Source organism: Gopherus evgoodei, unplaced genomic scaffold (assembly GCF_007399415.2).
Source record: "Gopherus evgoodei ecotype Sinaloan lineage unplaced genomic scaffold, rGopEvg1_v1.p scaffold_287_arrow_ctg1, whole genome shotgun sequence".
In the NCBI taxonomy this organism is placed as follows: domain Eukaryota; kingdom Metazoa; phylum Chordata; order Testudines; family Testudinidae; genus Gopherus; species Gopherus evgoodei.
In genome coordinates this window covers 99-18,491 of record NW_022059950.1, presented here as the reverse complement: position 1 = coordinate 18,491, position 18,393 = coordinate 99, and the positions used below count along the sequence as shown (strand labels likewise).

The 18,393-nt window shown below is 53.4% G+C and overlaps 2 non-coding genes across 2 annotated transcripts; one reads left to right on the top strand and one right to left on the bottom strand.

The window, feature by feature from the left end:
- Window positions 1-3,692: 3,692 nt before the first annotated feature.
- On the top strand, window positions 3,693-3,764 carry TRNAQ-CUG. The gene has a single exon. It is a non-coding gene; the product is annotated as a tRNA-Gln (tRNA).
- Window positions 3,765-13,545: 9,781 nt separating this feature from the next.
- TRNAK-CUU lies at window positions 13,546-13,619 on the bottom strand. The gene has a single exon. It is a non-coding gene; the product is annotated as a tRNA-Lys (tRNA).
- Between the last annotated feature and the right edge of the window lie 4,774 nt (window positions 13,620-18,393).

The window sequence follows — 18,393 nt, the reverse complement described above, 5'->3', positions numbered from 1 at the left end:
GAGGAGGCAGCGCCCTAATCCCGCAGGAACGGCCGTTCCCCTGTGGTCTCGCAGAGCTGGGGAGAGAAAGCAGCGCCCTAATCCTGCAGGAAGGGCCACTCCCCAGGCCCCTGTCAGAGCTGGGGAGGGAAGTCAGCGCCCTAATCCCACAGGAACGGCCGCTCCCCAGTGGTCTCGCACAGCTAGGGAGAGGAGGCAGCGCCCTAATCCCGCAGGAACGGCCGTTCCCCTGTGGTCTCGCAGAGCTGGGGAGAGAAAGCAGCGCCCTAATCCTGCAGGAAGGGCCACTCCCCAGGCCCCTGTCAGAGCTGGGGAGGGAAGTCAGCGCCCTAATCCCGCAGGAACGGCCGCTCTCCAGTGGTCTCGCAGAGCTAGGGAGAGAAGGCAGCGCCCTAATCCCGCAGGAAGGGCCGCTCCACAGGCCCCTGGCAGAGCTGGGGAGGGAAGTCAGCGTCCTAATCCCGCAGGAATGGCCGCTCCCCAGTGGTCTCGCTGCGCTAGGGTGAGGCGGCAACACCCTAATCCCGCAGGAAGGGCCACTCCCCAGTGGTCTCGCAGAGCTAGGGAGAGAAGGCAGAGCCCTAATCCCGCAGGATGGGACGCTCCCCAGTGGTCTCGCAGAGCTGGGGAGAGGAGGCAGCGCCCTAATCCCACAGGAAGGGCAGCTCCCTAGTGGTCTCACAGAGATGGGGAGAGGAGGCAGGGCCCTAATCCCGCAGGAAGGGCTCCTCCCTAGGCCCCTAGCAGAGCTAGGGAGGGAAGCCAGCGCCCTGCCCCTGCAGGAAGGACCACTCCCCTGTGGTCTCGCAGAGCTAGGGAGAGAAGGCAGCGCCCTAATCCCGCAGGAAGAGCCGCTCCCCAATGGTCTCGCAGAGCTGGGGAGAGGAGGCAGCGCCCTAATGCCCCAGAAAGGGCCGCTCCCCAGTGGTTTCGAAGAGCTGAGGAGTTGAGGCAGCGCCCTAATCCCGCAGGAATGGCTGCTCCCCAGTGGTCTTGCAAAGCTAGGGAGAGGAGGCGGTGCCCTAATCCCGCAGGAAGGACCACTCCCCAGTGGTCTCGCAGAGCTAGGGAGTGGAGGAAGCGCGCAAATCCCACAGGAACGGCCGTTCCCCTGTGGTCTCGCAGAGCTGGGGAGAGAAAGCAGCGCCCTAATCCTGCAGGAAGGGCCACTCCCTAGGCCCCTGTCAGAGCTGGGGAGGGAAGTCAGCGCCCTAATCCCGCAGGAACGGCCGCTCCCCAGTGGTCTCGCAGAGATAGGGACAGAAGGCACCCCCCTAATCCCGCAGGAAGGGCCGCTCCCCAGTTGTCTAGCAGAGCTAGGGAGAGAAGGCAGAGCCCTAATCCCGCAGGAACAGCCGCTCCCCAGTGGTCGCGCAGAGCTAGGGAGGGAAGTCAGCGCCCTAATCCCGCAGGAAGGGCCGTTCCCCAGTCGTCTCTCAGAGCTAGGGAGAGGAGGCAGAGCCCTAGTCCCGTAGGAAGGGCCGCTTCCCAATGGTCTGGTACTACTAGGGAGAAAAGGCAGCGCCCTAATCCCGCAGAAAGGGCTGCTCCCCAGGCCCCTGGCAGAGCTGGGGAGGGAACCTGTGCTCCGCCCCCACAGGAGGGGCCCCTCCCCAGTCGTCTAAAAGAGCTTGGGAGAGGAGGCAGCGCCCTAATCCGGCAGGAAGGGTCGCTACCCAGTGGTCTTGCAGAGCTGGGCAGGGAAGCCAGCGCCCCGCCCCCACAGAAAGGGCATCTCCCCTGTGGTCTCGTATAGCTAGGGAGAGAAGGCAGCGCCCTAATTCCGCAGGAAGGGCTGCTCCTCAGTGGTCTCGCAGGGCTAGGAAGAGGAGGCGGCGCCCTAATCCCGCAGGAAGTGCTGCTCCCAAGTGGTCTCGCAGAGCTAGGGAGAGAAGGCGGCATCCTAATCCCGCAGGAAGAGCTGCTCCCCAATGGTCTCGCAGAGCTAGGAAGAGGAGGCAGCGCCCTAATCCCGCAGGAAGGACCGCATCCCAGTGGTCTCGCAGATCTAGGGAGAGGAGGCAGCTCCCTAATCCCGCAGGAAGGGCCGCACCCCAGTGATCTCGCAGAGCTAGGGAGAGCAGGCAGCGCCCTAATCCCGCAGGATGGGCCGCTCCCCTGTGGTCTCGCAGACCTAGGGAGAGAAGGCAATGCCCTAATCCCGCAGAAAGGGCTGCTCCCCAAACCCCTGGCAGAGCTGGGGAGGGAAGCCAGCGCCCCGCCCCTGCAGGAAGGACCGCTCCCCAGTGGTCTCGCAGAGCTAGGGAGAGAAGGCAGCGCTCAATTCCCGCAGGAAGGTCCGCTCCCCAGTGGTCTCGCAGAGCTAGGGAGAGAAGGCAGCGCCCTAATCCCGCAGGAAGGGCCGCTCCTCAGTGGTCTCGCAGAGCTAGGGAGAGAAGGCAGCGCCCTAATCCCGCAGGAAGAGTTGCTCCCCAGTCCCCTGGCAGAGCTGGGGAGGGAACCCAGCACCCTGCCGCCACAGTAACGGCCGCTCCCCACTCCCGTCGCAGAGCTAGGAAGGAACCTAGCACACCACGCGCCCAAGAACGACCGCTCTCCTGTCCCCTCACAAAGCCGGGGAAACAATCAAGCGCCCTGCCCCTGCAAATACTGCTGCTGCCCAGTCCTCTGGCAGAGCTAGGGATGGATGGCAGCGCCTTACTCCCGCAGGAACGGCCGCTTTACATTCCCCTTGCAGACCTGGAGAGGGAAGGCTGCGCCCCTCCCCCGCAGGTCTGCACACTGACCATGGCCATGGCCGGGAGCGCAGCGCAGAAGCTGCTCCAGCCCTGCAGCTTGCGGGCAGCGCATTGGGGTGGGGGCAGCATGGAGCAGGCAGGGCCCAGGTGGGCGGGGGGCGGAGACACAAGTGGGGCGGACACGCTCCTGCCAGGAGCTGCCTGGTTCACTCCTTGCCCGGGAGATGCAGGAGTGGCCTGGATCATGGCTCGGCTGCAGAGCTTGGAGCCCAGGCTGGGCCCAGGAGTGAGAGGATGGGGGAGCTAGGGGTGTAGCAGAGGTTGGAGCCAAGAATTGGTTGGAGATGGGGTCGTGCCACTTCCGCTTGGCGGCAGGGGGGCCCTCTGCCTTTTTTTTTTTTTGCTCCGCCCCCCACATCCCAATATTTCATCTTTGACATGTGGTCACCCTAACCTGATATGAAGGAGGATGTCTGGACTAAGGGGCCAGGGACTGGCCTTTGCTAGAGAAACCACTGTCAAGTTTTAGCCAATTAGGACAAGTCAGCATATAAGAACAACCTCATGTATCAGTAACTGCTACAGGTTGCAAATTCCTACTTGCAGCAGTTTCTGGCACTACACCTGCACAGCTCTGCTCCCCGGCTCTTCTCGGGCTCCTGCTCTCTCCTTAGCTCTGCCCCACTCTCACCCAGGCAGTTCCAGCTCACATGGAGGATGGGACCCCCTGGCTTGGTGACTCTCTTATTACACTGTCTGGCCTGTCAATGCAGCTAACTTGGAGCTTTGGCCTCTCCCCATTGTCCCTGGGGACTGTCAGTCTCAGGGTGCTGATTTCCTATTGATCCTTCCCCCTTCTGTTGGTGCTGGGAACTAGCCAACCAACCCTCCCCCACACACACACACACACTAAGTTTTAGTAAAGGGCCAAGAGCCCCCTTACACAAGCAGCCCCATGAGGGTCACCGATGTGCAGAGAAGGCAGCACAAGCTGCTCCCATGGTGTAATGGGCAGCACTCAGGACTCTGAATCCTGTAATCTGAGTTCAAATCTCAGTGGGACCTTGTGTTGGCTTATGGTCATAGGCGCCAGGTTATATACATTTGTGGTGCTCGTGCTCCAGGAACATTCAGGGCTGGGGGCCCTGCTCCAGCAATATTTGGAGTTGGGTCTCTTCCCCTGGCCCCTGCATGGCAACCCTCCCCTCTGTTGTGGTGCATCCCTGCCTGACAAAAAGCAGCATGTGCCTGTCCCCTGCCTGCTCCTGCTGCTGGAGTAGAGGGATTCTGGGCAGAACTGCAGCCCCAGAGTCCTAGTGCAGGCTGCCCTCAGCCTCTCTAACACCCCCAACCCTGAGCTCCCTCTGAACCCTGATTCTCTGCCCCAGTCCTGAGCCCCCTCCTGCATCATGAATCCCTCATCCTCAGCCCTACGCTCCCTCCCAGAGGGTGCACTCCTTCCCACCCCCAGAGCCTGCATCTCTCACCCCTTCCAACAACCCTGCTGGAGCCTGCACCCAGCACCCAAACTCCATCCTAAAGCCTGAATCCTGCACCCTAATCCCCCCCAAACCCCCTCCCAGAGCCTTAGGCAGGTGGGGGTGGAGTTTGGGGGCGGGTTCTGGGCACCACCAAAATTTCTACAAACTTGCCACCCACCCATGCTTGTGGTAATGCCCCAGAGCTCAACTCCCCTGTCTCCAGCTGTGTAAGAGTGAATCTTTCCCCTCCTGCTGGGTGACTCACACCTCCGAGAGCCAGGTCTTTGGCGGGGAGGACCACAATGGGATAGGGCTCTAGAACTTCCTACCCTGATAGTTGGGATTCTTGCTGCTGCACCTGATGTTCACAAGCTTGGCCCTTGTGCTTCCTACCACACGTTTCCTCTGGCCCACATGGCGCTTGAAGAAAGGAGTGCCAGCGCTGGGATTAATAGTCAGGGCTTGGCAGGAGGGAGGAAGAGTCCCAGGCTGGAGCCCCACACACCTTCCCTCCTCCGGGCACCTAGAGCAGAGGCAGCCCAGCTCTGTCCGCTGGATACCTCAGCAGAGTAGGTGAGTTCATGTAAATACAGTCTGGTCCCAAAGCTTAACCCCCAACCCTGGTCATCAGTAGCTGCCAGGGGAGAGCTCATTCACACCTCGCTTACAAATCATCATTTGAAATTCTAAGGTTGGCCAACACTGCCGAAGCCAATGCACCGACATTGTCAGCAAACACAACAGCTGGGTGAGGAAATCCGGCTTTGTCCAGACTTTCCAAACCTATTTGACTTTCTCAGGTACAAGTAGTTTTCATACGTTGTATCTGCTTTTAAAGTGTGTGTTAATGTTTCAATTTCCATTCAAATTTGCAACCAATGACAACATTGGCAGTGCTGCATGTAACTACCTGACCACTGAGGGAGGGGGTGTTGGGGAAAATCGGGGAAGGGGGTGTACAGCCCCCTGGCTGGGGGCGTATAGGGAATGCCCAGTTTCACTGAATTGAGTCTCCTACTGCAGCACCTCAGTAGGTTACATCAGAGAGGAGCTGCAGCGTCTAGGCGGTGGGATGCCTGTGCCTTTAAGAGCCCAGCCCTGGGAAGTCCATGCTGAGAGGTGCTGCCTGTGGGAGGGGAAATAAAAAAGCCCTCTGCTCCCCCAACCCATGTTTGCAAACACTGGAGTCTCAGCCCACCGGGATAACTGTTCCCCCTCGGCCCCTGCCTGTGCCAGGGTTTAACCCTCTGGCAGCGCCTCCCTCCGGGCTTAACTCCGGCTCCTTCCCACCTCCCTGACTTTGCCTTCAGTCCCTCTCCTAACTCTCCCTCCAGCTGCTTGACCCCCGACCAGTCAATTTCCACCTCCTGCTCAGACCCTGGCCACCTACTCCTCTGATTTGCCCTCCTTTGCCCCTTTTTAATCCCTGTAAAAAGTAGTCGATGCTGTGTCCCATTCTCTGGAGGGAGGGCTGGGCGCCTGGCCCCTGCCTGCGCAGTGCTCAAAGTGCCCCATGATCTTGTGGATGTTTGCTGAGTGCTGCAGGGTCACCCGAAGGGGGAGAGAGACGCGGTTAGGAGGTGATGCAGCCATGGATGCCTCATCCAACACTGAGATGCAGCCACCTCTGGGGTGATTTACACAAGTCAGCAAATGAATATGGAACAAGAAACACATTGAAAGGATCGAGGCAGCTGCAGGAGGTGGAGAAAACCAGAAAAAGCAGTAGCCCTGGATCCCAGCCCTGTCCTCCCCCACTCTACCCCCTAATCTCTACTCCCCTCCCACATTTGAGGGGAGAACCCAGGAGTCCTGGTCCCCAGCCTTGCCCACCCACATATTTTGATATGGCTCCATCCAACAGCTGCCTCCACAATTGCAGAGCAGTGCCATGGGGCACACTGAGGCCTGCCTGTTTGCACAGGATGGGCAATGCCAGTGCTCCAGGATGGGGAGAGATGATGCTAAGGGAGAAGCAAGCAGCAGACAGCTCCCATGACAGAGAAAGAAATGCTAGGGGGTGCTATGCTGCAAGGAGTGAATGGGGTTGGCAGGGAATGGGAGGATCTTCCCTCACAGCAGGTGCGTCTGTCCCCCTCCCAATTCCTCCCCAGCCCTACCCCAGCCCAGGCTAATCCCAGCCCAGCTACCAGGATTAAATTTGGCCTGGATTCCCCAGCTGCTGGGGGTGGGGCGTGGGGCTGGGAAGAATGAGCCTCTACTCCTCCTTCCCCAGACACAGTTGCATGGGCACAGACCAAAGGAGCCTGCAGCACTGCTGCCTAGAGGAAACTGAGGCACCAGCCACTGACAGACACATCATGGCTCTCCTCATCCTCATCCTCTTTTCCATATACAACCTGGCCAGGGGAGGGGGGTAAACTCAAGGCAGTTGCATAGTTAACCTGTGGAACTCCTTGCCAGAGGATGTTGTGAAGGGCAAGACTATAACAGGGTTCAAAAAAGAACTAGATAAGTTTATGGTGGATAGATCCATCAAGGGCTATTAGCCAGGGTGGGCAGGGATGGTGCCTATAGCCTCTGTTTGCCCGAAGCTGGGAATGGGCAACAGGGGATGGATCGCTTGATGATTCCCTGCTCTGTTCATTCGCTCTGGGGCACCTGGCACTGGCCACTGTCAGAAGACAGGAGGATACTGGGCTAGATGGACTTTGCGTCTGAACCAGTCTGGCCGCTCTTATGTCTCCCTTGGCGCAGCAGTGACACCCAGTGGCCAGTCAGGGTAACACAGAGAGCATGTTTCCCTTGGAGCAGCAGTGACACCTCGTGGTCATTCAGGGTAATGCACAGAAAGTGTTTCCACGATACAGCAATGACACCCAGCGGTCAGGTGGTGTAATTCACACCGTGTGTCTGCCCTCTACGAGCAGTGACACCCACGGACCAGTCACGGTAAGGCACAGAGTGTATTTCTCACCAAGCTGGGTAATGCACAGAGCATGTTTCCCATGGAGCAGCAGTGACACCCAGTGACCAGCAGGAGTGGCATCAGACTCTTCTCGTTTGGTGGGAGACTGAGGTGAGTAGACAAAAAAAATTGGGGGGCTGTGCCCCCCCATCAACTGGCCTCTCCCATGCCTCTGCTCCTTCTCAGTTAAAGGCCAGGCTCATCTCCTCTCCCACTGGCCAGGGTTTACAGCAATACAACCTTTATTAAAATAAAATAGTGAACAGTTTACTTTCAATAAGCTAAATCTGTCCAAATTTTAGTATTAAATCCAAAGTTCTTAAAGATCCCATCAACAACCAAAACCTAAATGAAAATTTGAAACCAAAAACAAGGCTTAATTTAAAACCCAAACATTAAGAAAAACTTTGTTTTTAAAAATAAAAACTAACAAATGCCATAAATTAATAATTTCAAGGTTTTATCAAAAAGGTTTGCTACAGCAGGATGATAAAATAACATCAAATAAATAAGCCTGAACTCTAAAACCTCCTATAAAGGAATTGAATCCTTGAATACTGGCCAAATCTGTATAAAATATGCAGAAGTATGTCAAAACTGGTGTTGCAGGTCAGCCATTCGAATCCAGCAAATGTCAATTAAAATCTCCATTCCAACTTAAAAAACCAAAACAACCCAATAAACCAAAACAGTCACCGCCTGAAACAAACCTGCACAGAAGCAAAATTAAACCTGTGCCAACATTGGAACAAATGATGTAAATGTCTAATTCTAACTTCTTGTTTCTTGCAGGAGGAAAGTGTTTTGCACCCCAGTAACCAGGCTATCACTGCAGCTTTCCTTTCACGAAATAAGATTTTTACCAAATATAAATTGCCCTCAAATTTCTGTAAGAGAAATTGAAATTGTATCTTTGCACTAATATCCCAAGTGTGCAAGTCCATCCCCTCAGAGCAGCCCCACACCCTGAGCCCAGGGGAGAATCCCAACTAGTTGGGCATTTGTAACCCTGGGGCCTGAAGCTGATGAGAGAAAGGGAAGTGAGCCATCTTGGAGCTTTCCGATACCAACTGCTGGGAGCACAGGGAATTGGCTGAGCGACGTCCTGGCTGATTTTGATCTTGTTCTCCACCAGCAGGCTCCACTGGAGAGCTCGGGAGTGACATGACCATGGGAGCACCCTATGTACATATTAAAATCTGGCATTTGGGGGCCATTGGGGTGAAATGTGGGTACTTTTGGGGTTGGGTCCCACATGCGAAGGGATGTGGACAATTTGGAGAGGGTCCAGCGGCGGGCAATAGAAATGATTAGGAGGCTGGGGCACATGACTTACGAGATCCTACAGGCCATATCCTGTATGTTAAGCTAAGGCAAGGTTAGCATATCTATATTGTGACCTTTTACTAAGAAAGCAAAGTTGACCTGTATCTTGTTACTTAAATAGATAAGTACTCACGCCTATCTAAGACCTTTACTTAGACCAATCGACAATGGAGAATGGCATAGGTTTTTTTTTTCAGTATTCTACCCACAGACTTAACAGGTACAACACAAGGGAACTTATGTGCATATGTACATGTCATCAACATGCACAAACATACTAGCCTGTGAAGTAGGCGTACCCTAACGTTTTGTGGGTGAGGAATGAAATTTGGGCATAGGAAGAAGGATTTCCGATACTTGTGCCCTATAAAAGAGGTAACCCACCTCACTAGAGCACTTCACTCTATCATTCTGACTTACTTCCTCCACTCTCTCTCTATGTACTAGCAGTAGGCTGTACTTGTTCTTAAACTTTAAGTTTCAAGGGAACTAGGCTAAGCTCCATTTCCGTAAGTTTTTATTCCTTGTTTATTAGGTTTTGATTTTAAGTTTAACTTAGTCAAGTAAACCCTAAGTAACAGTAGCTTTTTCTAAGCACTGCATCTTTCACTCAAGAATTGAGAAACCTGAACTGCAAGGCTGGTTCTGTGTCTCTTACCACCAGGTTATCAAGGAATTGTGGTAAGAGACATTAACCAAAACTTTGTTGCATATAATGCCCTATGTATCTATTGAATAGCAGTAAAGCAACTGTAACTTTGTAACTCAATTAAATTAAATAAAATGTAAGCTAATAAATTAAATTTTCATCATATTATCCAAACTAATATTATTAGTACACCCTAAATCAGGGTACATGGGACAGAGAGTTGGAGTGCAGGTGGATGAGGGCACTGGCCCTGGGAGTGCAGGCTCTAGGGTGGGGTTAGAATGAGAGGTTCAGGGTGCAGTAGAGGGCACGGGGTTAGGGCAGAGAATTGGGCTGTCAGGGCTCTGGAACAAGACCAGGAAAAAGAGAATTGAGGTGAAAGAGGGAGATCAGGCTAGAGCAGAAAGTGGTGGGGGAAAAAGAAGTTTGAGCTGTAGGTGGGAAGAAAAAACTCAACCCCCCTCTTATCAGGGCATCTAAGAACTAGATGAAAGACATCTCTCCCCCACTGCAATAGCAACTCCAGTGGGCCTGGGCTGAGGGGAGAACTCCTCTCCCCAGCAGCTCCAGCTGGTTTGGGCTACAGACATCTTGCCTCCACAGATTTGGTGTTCTTGAGCTGGGACAGGGGAGGGGCTCCTCTCCTCTCCATTTGGGACATGGCAGGATGAGAGATGTGACAGAGCTTTACGGGAAATCATTATTTGCCTGATTCATGTGCCAGTCCTAGTCTCTGCTGACCCAAACAAGCCATTTATCCTGCATGCTGATGCCAGTTTGGAGGGTTTGGGAGCAGTCTCGTACCAGGAAGTGGAAGGCAAATGTAAATCTGTAGCCTTTGCCAGCTGAGGACTGTCTGATAGCGAAACTTGCTATCCCATCCACCAGCTGCAGTTCTTGGGCTTGAAATGGACCATCACTGAGAACTTTGGAGACTACTTGTGTGGTGCTCAGTTTCAGGTATGGACAGAGAACAATCCACTGACTTATGTGTTAACAAGGGCTAAGCTGGATGCTGCAGGGCAGAGATGGGTGGCTACTTTTGCTAGCTGTGACTTCAGCATTCAATACCAATGATTTGGTATAATAGGGAGTGTGATTTACCAGGAGCACCAATTCTTGGTTGTGGGGAGGATGTAAGCAGGGTCAGAATGAACTCTACCCTGACATCTGTTGGTGATGTGTTGTAAAAGTCTTTTGTTGCTGATGTGCATGGTCACACCCACCCCGCATTGCATGATGGGGGTGCTTGTCCAAATGGTCATTTCGGCTGCTGTGAGATCCCCAATCTCTTTCTTATTAGGGCAGGAGTAATAAAGCGTAGTTATCCTGGTGATATGAATCAAGGACAGTAGAACGGTCCTTAGCAGGTCATGCTTTTGGGAGTCACCCGAACCTACATATATCTCATTAGGCAAGGGACATGGGTTCCAAAGCACAGTGAAATAAAAAAAGGTGAAAATGAATATTTAAATTTAGTATTAGGGGTCCTTTCTGAAGTTTCAAACTGCAGATTTCATGGTGTTTTTTCTTTTCTAGTTTAAAAATAAAGCTCTATGCTACAGACCTAAAATCACTAATAGTTAAGTATAAGTTTTCAATGTACTTAGAGTGGGGGGTTCTGATCTCACTTACACACTGAAAGTTGTAAGCAACTTCACAGTTAGGTAAAATGCTCTTTTCCACTGTGACTGCATGGAAATTTTGCAGGTTGGACTCAGGGAATGCAGCTGGGGGGCAGGACTGTTGTGGCACATGCCCCATTTCTGCAACCAACATTTGCTACCTCACTCCATAATGCCACACACAGAGCGACCTTTTACCTTTTAGAATCAGAATATATCACAGAAGAGATCTAATAGCATAAGCTTAAGGTGAGTGACTGTAGCACTAACAGCAATTTTAAGAGATTCAAAAATGTCTCTGTCTTTACACACCAGGAACAGCAAAAAGGAAATCAACTAAAACAACCACAGACAGCTAAACACCCACTCTTACCTCCCATATGCTTTTGGCATTTGGAACCCATACCCCTTAATGGTGAGTACTTTTCAGGTGAGGGTGAAGCTGAAGGCTTAACTGAAAACAGTTTAAGAAGTGCTCCCGTCTCTGGCACTCAGCTATTCAGCTCCCAATGGGGTCCAAACCCCAAATAGATCCCTTTTACCCTGTAGAAGCTGTAATATCCTGTGACCAGGACAGCTGCCTAGCAGACTGCGCATCTGCCTGCCAGCCTGAGAGCGCATAAGGTGCTAATCCAGATAGTGGTGGCTGAGTGGCAGCGGTCATGAAAAACCAGCAGAATGGTGCAGCAAAAGTGTGCTGGGCCCATAACCCAGAGATTAATGGATCAAAGCCATCCTCTGCTACATGTGTGCTTGCTTCTTTTCCCTCAGGGCCTTCCAGCAAGGCAGTGACCAGCAGAGCACCAAGAGCCTAGGCCATGAGGCTACCTGGACTGAAGGCAAGAGGCAGGCCTGGGTATGGCGAGGGCCTCCTGTCCTGGAATGAGGCTGCAGTACTTCCTGGTCCTCTTTTCCCACCCACACTGGTAGGCAGCATGTGCTGCGGGAGAACAGGAAGGAGGCTCTCGGGACACCAGGCAGTGCTGTGTGTGTGGCTGTCAGGGGAAAGAGCCTAGGCTCCTGACTCAAACTGCCATTGACTGGCGTGGCTCTGCACACCGTCAGCCAGGGCAGGCCAGGCTGCGGACGTGACTCAGGCGTGAGTAGCATGGCCGCGCTTTCCTGACAAGGCGTGAGGCAGGCCAAGAGCTTTGCACAGCCTACAGGGAAGTGGGAGGGAGGCGTCTTTGAGCCGGCGTGTCTCGTCTGCTTCTCCTTTGCCACTTGGGCGGAGGCGGGGAGAGAGCGAAATGTTCCTGGCTGAAAGTTTTTGTGCTCGGCCTTGAGGATTAAACCTGAGCCTCTGGAACAGCTGCTGGGAGATGGGTTTCTGAATGACATCCAGCCCGGTCTTCGGGCCACTAGCTGAACGCACTGAGGCCAAGAGGCAGCAAAATGGGGCCTTTGAGGCTCCCCGCAGGCAGGGCCAGCTTTAGGAAGTGCGGGGCCCAATTCGAACATATTCGGCGGGGCCCCGGCAGGGATGACTAAAAAAAAAACCATGTAAATAAAAGCCTTTCATTTCTTAGCAGCCGGTTCCCTGTAAAAAGTTCTGATTTAAGGGATGTGCCACAGTATGTATTTTTTGTACCAATAGGGTTACCATACATCCATATTTTTAAAAATTTCTCCCAGATGGTCTATTTAAGAACCAAAAAGCTGGACATGTCCAGGAAAATACGGATGTATGTTAACCCTACCTAAAATTCTTTTTTAAAAAGATGGGCCTGAACTAGAAATGAGCTCCGTTTCACATGTGTGGGTCCCCGCCACTCCCTGGGGGTGTGCTAGGGTGACCAGATGTCCCGATTTTATAGAGACAGTCCCGATTTGGGGGGTCTTTTGCTTATATAGGATCCTATTACCCCCCACCCTGTTCCAATTTTTCACACTTGCTGTCTGGTCACCCTAAGGTGTGCACATGTGTGGGTCATAGCTGTTCACTGCCCCTCTCATTGCAGCGTGTGTGCAGGGTTACTGCCCTGGGAACTGCAGGGCACCAGTGGACATGGGGCTGGCTGGAGGCAGGGCAGGGGCTGACTGGAGGTAGTGTCTGGCTGCAAGCAGGGCAAGGCGTGCAGGGCTGGCTGCAGACAGGACAGGGGGTGCAGGACTGGCTGCAAATGGGCTGGCTGCAGGCAGGGCAGGGTGTGTGGGACTGGCAGCAGGCAGGGGGATGTGGAGTGGAGTGGGCTGGTTGGCTTCAGGCAGGGCCTCAGGGGAGTGCACAGGGGTTGGCAGGCCTGGAGACAGAGGAGTGTGGGACTGGCTGGCTTAAGGCAGGGGAGTGCGGCAAGGGTTGACTGGAGACGGCACGGGGTGCGGGGCTGGTGCAGGCAGGGCAGGGGGTGCAGCAGGTTCTGGCTGTGGGCAGGGGTGCGGGTACAGGGGGTACAGCCTACCCTGTACGGTAAGTGCCCCCTCCTCCACCAAGGTAGCAGCAGCAGCCCAGGGCTCGGGTGCTATTTAAAGGGCCTGGGGCTCCCCTGCCTCCACCGCCCCAGCCCTTTGAATAGCCGCAGGAGCCCTGGGGAAGTGGCGGGGCTCCGGGGGCTGTTTAAAGGGCCAGGGCGGTAGAAGCAAGGGGAGCCCCAGACTTTTTAAATAGCCCCCAAGTCTCCAGCAGTCAGGCTTTGGTGGCAATTTAAACAGCCTGAGGCTCCAGTCCCTGCTGGGAGCCCCAGGCCCTTTAAATTGCCCCCTGGGGAAGCTGGGCCACCCTAGTACAGTGCACCAGCAGGGCTTGGGTGCGGGGCCCGATTCAGGGGAATTGGTTGAATTGGCCTAAAGCCGGCCCTGCCCGCAGGAAAGCAAGGAAGTAGCACAGGCTTATCACTGTCCCTGGGTGGGCTTGAACCACCATCCTTTCAGTTAAGAGCCAAACGTGCTGACCCATTGCACCACAGAGACACAGACAGGCCAGGCTGTATGGAGCACAACAGTCAGGAATCAGCTCAGGGTCCGGTCTAGCACATGCATGCAGTGGTTGGACAAGCAACAGCAAGGAACTGGACTGGTGCGGAGTGAAAGATCTGTGGGAAGGAACCGAAAATAGTACTGGGGCTGCAGTACAGGGCTTGCATACACTTTCTTTGGCCTGTTTTGCTGGAAGAGTTAGCAGGGCAAGCTTGTTAGTCACAGGTAAGGGGGTGAGTTTATGCAAATTCTGGACTCTGGGACCACAGCTGTGGTGGGACAGGCACAACTTTTGTGGCACATGCACCCTCTCTGCAACCAACCTTTGTTACTTCACTCCATAACAGCACACACAGAGCAACCTTTTACCTTTCAGCACCAAAATATACTGTAGAAGAAATCTAATAGCATAACTTTAAGATGAGAAACTTCAGTACTAACAACAATTCTAAAGATATTCAAAAATAGCTCTGTCTTTAGACACCAGACACAAAATCAATCAGACCAAGAACAAACATCTATTCCTACTTCCCACACACTTGGGGGGGGGGGATTTGGAACCCATACCCCTTAATGATGAGTTCTTTCCAGGCGAGGGGCAAGCTCTCAGGCCTCAAATGCCAGGTACAGTTACTCTCTCCTTGATCCAAACTAAACAGGAAAATACACTTGATTACTCCTGCCCCAATAACAAAGAGATGGGGGATCCCACAGCAGCTGAAATGACCATTTGGACAAGCACTCCCCTCATGCAATCTGGGGTGGGTGTAACCATGCAAATGACATCAGCCCCAAAAGGCCTTTACAACAGATCACCAACAGATGGCAGGGTAGAGTTCATACCGACCCTGCTTAAACTAGATTGTGGCAAAGATTAAAAAACACTGAATGTTAAAACTCACCAAACGCGGGTGAATCCATTCTCATTGTCGTACCCGCTTCTTAAACTCCACACCTGAACGTAGCCCTCACATGGACAACATACCCTCCTAACTCAGTGTCTGTACGTTAACCTTTTACCCCCAGTCAGGGCTATTGCAGACTCTGTATTCCTTACGCCACCCGATCTTAAACCGAACTTCGCACCCCCTGGGTAATCTGTACATTGTTCCCTGATCACCAGAAACTTCTACACCTAAATGCTGTACCGTACACCTTTTTCTTCTTTGAACGTCATCTTACTAAAATGTTGACATTTGTTCGAGATCCCGGCTCCTGTTCCCTTGCAAGGCATGTGCCTTTGCTCCAGGTTTTAGTCTGCTAATACAGCGGGGGCAGGGTGGGGGCCGATTGAGCCAGAGGCGCTTGCCTGCTGCAGACACGGATCAAAGGCTGAACCTCATCCCCCACGAGCTGAAGGCTTAATTGAAAACAGTTTAAGCAGTACTCCCGTCTCCGGCACTCAGCTACCCAGCTCCCAATGGGGTCCAAACCCCAAATAGATCCTTTTTACCCTGTAGAAGCTGTAAAAGCCTGTGACCAGGGCAGCTGCCTAGCAGCCGGCGCATATGCCTGCCAGCGTGAGAGCTCGTAAGGCACTAATCCAGATAGAGGTGGCTGGGTGGCAGGGGGAGTAAAGAGCCAGCAGAGTGGTGCAGCGGACACGTGCTGGGCCCATAACCCAGAGGTCAATGGATCAAAGCCATTCTCTGATACACGAGCACTTGTCTCTTTTCCCTCTGGGCCTTCAAGCGATCAAAACCCTCGGCTTGCGGGCCCAGCTCTGTCTGCCATGTGCCTGGGCAGCAGCAGGACAGTCTCAAGAGAGCAGCTCCCACCCATTATCTCTTGTAGTGGAAAGGAAGTAGAATTGTGGTTGGACTTTTGCTATTTCTGTTCAGGGAATCAGTGGCTGTGAGGCAACCCTTACTGATAATGGCAGGGGAAGAGTTCTCTCTTCTGCATTGATGCTGCAATTTTTTGTTGTGCCCTTTCTCTCCCCCTTCAATGCAGGCAGGTAGGCTTGGTGGCTTGGGGATGTGGGTCAAGCTTGGTTTCTTTTGGCAGACACCTGGTTGAGAACTGGTGCTCTACGGTCTTGTCTAAACTGACCAGCCCTAATGTCTGTAGCCTCGTCTCATACTTTGGAAGCCTTTTATTTACCCCTTTCCACTGCAAAAACGACTATTTAGTCCTACTCTTTCTTTCCAAGCTGCTAACCAGTTACTGATGCATGAGAGGGCCCCAGCCATCTGGAGTAGCTTGTGACTGTGAGTGGCAACCTCAGGGCAGATTGTTAAGAAGCAGAGCACAATCCCCAAACTGGTTGTGTGTTCTAGACTTACGTTTCACCAAGTGTCAGATTCTGGATGACACCCCTTTTATGACTTTTTAAAGCAAACTTGCTATTTTTGCATCATTTGAGCATTCTATGCAGAGGACTAGAAATGTTTCTATTAACCTGAATGTTAGATCATTTTAACATTGGCTGGAATCACAATGTTAAATTAGTTCTTATGACTTTAATAACTGATACTTCCTCTATCTCAGGACTAGCTATTAAACTGATTTTTGGACTAGGGAGATGGAATAGCAGCTTCCTCCATCCCTTGCACACATCACCCTGTTACTGTGGCACTGAACCCCCAGAAGCGGTGGACCTCCCTATGGGGAGAATATCGTGGTTGAAGAGCAGCGAAGAAAAATGGTATTGTCTGTGTTCCCATTTGGTTTGTTCTGAGTATGGTTTTGAGTCGTTTGTAACTCTTTCATCAGTTATTAGTAACATCTTATTATCAGGCCTCTGAACTGAAAGGCTGCTCTTGCAGGTTTTACTTTGTCGTTGTTTGTAGGTCAAACAGCCGCTTTCTTAGGCCTCGTCTACACTACGCATTTAAACCGAATTTAGCAGCATTAAAACGAATTAACCCTGCACCCGTCCACACAATGAAGCCCTTTATATCGATATAAAGGGTTCTTAATACCGATATCTGTACTGCTCCCCGACGAGGGGAGTAGCGCGGAAATCGGTATTGCCATGTTGGATTAGGGTTAGTGTGGCCGCAATTCAATAGTATTGGCCTCCGGGCGGTATCCCACAGTGCATCCTTGTGACCGCTCTGGAAAGCAATCTGAACTCGGATGCACTGGCCAGGTAAACAGGAAAAGCCCCGCGAATTTTGAATTTCATTTCCTGTTTGCCCAGCATGGAGCTCTGATCAGCACAGGTGGCGATGCAGTCCCAAACCCAAAACGAGCTCCAGCGTGGACCGTCTGGGAGGTACTGGATCTGATCGCTGTATGGAGAGACAAATCTGTTCTATCAGAGCTCCGTTACAGAAGACGAAATGACAAAGCATTTGAAAAAATCTCCAGGCTATGATAGACAGAGTCCACAGCCGGGACTCAGCACAGTGCTGCGTGACAAGCGTAACGGAAAGCCAAAGAATCAAATGGACGTTCATGGAGGGAGGGAGGGGAGACTGAGGACTCCAGCGATCCCACAGTCCCCGCAGTCTTTGAAAAGCATTTGCATTCTTAGCTGAGCTCCCAATGCCTGAACAGTCAAACACATTTTCCCAAGTGTTTCAAGGGACCCTGGAGCTAGGCAAAGGGGTCCAACGGGCAGGGCCCCTGGAGCTAGGTTTAGGGGCCCCAGAGATAGGGCCCCTTGAGCTAGGGTTGGGGGACCCATGCATAGGGCCCCTTGACCTAGGGTAAAGGGCCCCATGGGTAGGGCCTCTGAAGCTAGGGTTAGGGGACCCAGGGGTACAGGGCCTGCAGATAGGGTTAAGGGTCCCATGAGAAGGGACCTTGGAGCTAGGGTTAGGGGCCCCACGGGAAGGGCCGTTGGAGCTAGGGTTAGGGTTCCCACATGTAGGGACCCTGGAGCTAGGGCTAGGAGCCCCAGGGACGGGGCCACAGGAGCAAGGGTTGGGGGTCCCAGGGGTGGGGTGCCTGGAGCTAGTGTTCGGGTGTCTAGGGGTGGGGCCCCTGGAGCTAGGGTTAGCGGCCCCATGGGCAGGGCACCTTGAGCAGGGGTTTGGATCCCCAGCAATGGGGCCTCTGGAGCAAGGGTTAGGGGTCCAAGGGGTGGGACCCATGGAACTAGGGTTAGGGGTCCCACTGGTAGGGCCCCTGAAGCTAGAGTTAGGGGACCCAGTGGTAGGGCCCATGCAGCTAGGGTTTGGAGCCCCAGAGATGGGGCCCATGGAGCTAGGGGTAGGGGTTCCAAGAGTGGGGCCCCTGGAACTAGGGTTAGAGGCCCCACGGGTAGGGCCCCTGAAGGTAGGGTTAGGCACCCCAGGGGTAAGGCCCCTGGAGCTAAGATTAGGGGTCCCACGGGTAGGTCCCCTGGAGCTAGGATTATGGGTCAAATGGGCACGAAGCCAGGAGCTAAGGTTAGAGCTCCCGCAGGTAGGACCTCAGGAGCTAGGGTTAGGGGCCCCACGGATAGGGCCTCTGGAGCTTGGGTTAGGGATCCTAAGGGAAGGGCCTCTGGAGCTAGGGTTAGGTGCCCCACGGGCAGGAGCCCAGGAGCTAGATTTAGGGGCCCCAAGGATGGGGCTCCTGGAGCTAGGGTTAAGGTCCCCACGGGTAGGGCCCATGGAGCTAAGGCTAGGGGCCCCATGGGGAGGTCCCATAGAGCTAGGGTTAGGGTCCCCATGGGTAGGGCCCCTGGAGATAGGGTCAGGGGCCCCAGAGATAGAGCCCCTGGAGCTAGTGTCAGGGACTCTAACCCCCAGACGGCAAAGTTAGTTGTCTGACCGCGAGAGAGACAGGCAACACCAGCAAGGTCCGATCAAAAGCTCTTTATTGACAAGTGCAC